We start from the raw sequence: 1,240 nt of genomic DNA, 5'->3' as shown, positions 1-1,240 counted from the left end.
GCCGCGTTGGTAAGACTCTCCCACTGCGAAGATTGATAGCATTGGAAAATTCAGTAGTTTGTACAATGGTTGTGCCCTTGTGATGGTCATTCCTTGAGGCAGAAGCTTGGTGGTTCTCCATAGTCACAATCCTGGATGTCAGTGTGTCATACTTGGCATGAAGTTCACTGTAAATATCATCTATCCTCTTGTTCAGCTCAGCAATCCTGTTTGTTGTCTCAATCTTGCCTTGTGTTTGCCCAATCAACAACTGTTGCATCATTGCTCTTAAGTCTTGTTCCTTGCCCTGGTTAGTCTGAAACCCTGGTGGGGGACACAATTGGGGCTGGAACACTTGGTGTTGTTGCTTGGGGATGTAGTTTTGTTGCTGTTGAGGTTGTTAAGGTGGATAGACCTGGTCTTGAGGGTTGGCCACATTGGTGCTCCTATAAGAGAGATTGTTGTTCTTGAAACCTCCTTGGTTGTAGCCTTTGAATCCTCCCTGGTTTTGCATGTAGCACAACTCAGCAAAGTCAGGCTCCCCCTCTTGAACTGGAGCTTCCTCTTCACCAATGAAGTGAATGGACTTGGATTGGCCGAGGAGGATCTTGTCAAGCTTCTCATTGACCATCTTCAAATCCTTCTTATACTTGTCCTCTTGATCAGTTGAGGAGCTCCTTATGGTCCTATCATAGTCCTCATTATAACTGCCATCAGATTGAGCAAGATTCTCAACTAATTCCCATCCTTCTTCCACATTCTTGTTGAGGAAATTGCCATTAGAGGCTGTGTCAAGAAGCATTCTTATCTTGGGAAGCACTCCTCTATACAATGTGCTTAGAAGTGACTCATTGCTGAAGCCATGGTGAGGACACTGAGTTTGGAATCCTTTAAACCTCTCCCAAGCTTCACAAAAGCTCTCATTATTCCTTTGAGCAAACCCAGAAATCTCATTCCTCAGCCTAGCAGTCCTTGCATTGGAGAAGAACTTGGCCAGAAAAGCTTTCTTGCATGCATCCCATGTGGTGATAGCTCCAGTAGGTAGAGTCTTCTCCCAAAGGTGAGCTTTGTCTTCAAGAGAAAATGGGAAGAGCCTTAATTTGAATCCATCTTCACTCACTCCATTGATCTTTGTGAGGCCACATATTCTGTCAAACTCATCAAGGTGATCTAGTGGATCCTCCATTGGCAACCCATGAAACTTGTTTGCTTGTATCATTGAGATCAATCCACTCTTGATCTCAAAGTTATTGTTTGCTAC

At 44.2% G+C, this 1,240-nt stretch overlaps 1 non-coding gene across 1 annotated transcript; it reads left to right on the top strand.

Annotated features, from left to right (window-relative positions):
• The first annotated feature begins 836 nt into the window (after positions 1 to 836).
• LOC147942411 (small nucleolar RNA R71) lies at positions 837 to 943 on the top strand. Its single transcript, XR_015560496.1, has one exon. It is a non-coding gene; the product is annotated as a small nucleolar RNA R71 (small nucleolar RNA).
• The last annotated feature ends 297 nt before the right edge of the window (positions 944 to 1,240 follow it).

The sequence above is a fragment of the Camelina sativa genome, chromosome 6, assembly GCF_030686135.1.
Source record: "Camelina sativa cultivar CO46 ecotype springtype chromosome 6, ASM3068613v1".
In the NCBI taxonomy this organism is placed as follows: Eukaryota; Viridiplantae; Streptophyta; class Magnoliopsida; order Brassicales; family Brassicaceae; genus Camelina; species Camelina sativa.
Note: the sequence above shows the minus strand (reverse complement) of the source record. Positions and strands in the feature narration are given on the sequence as shown.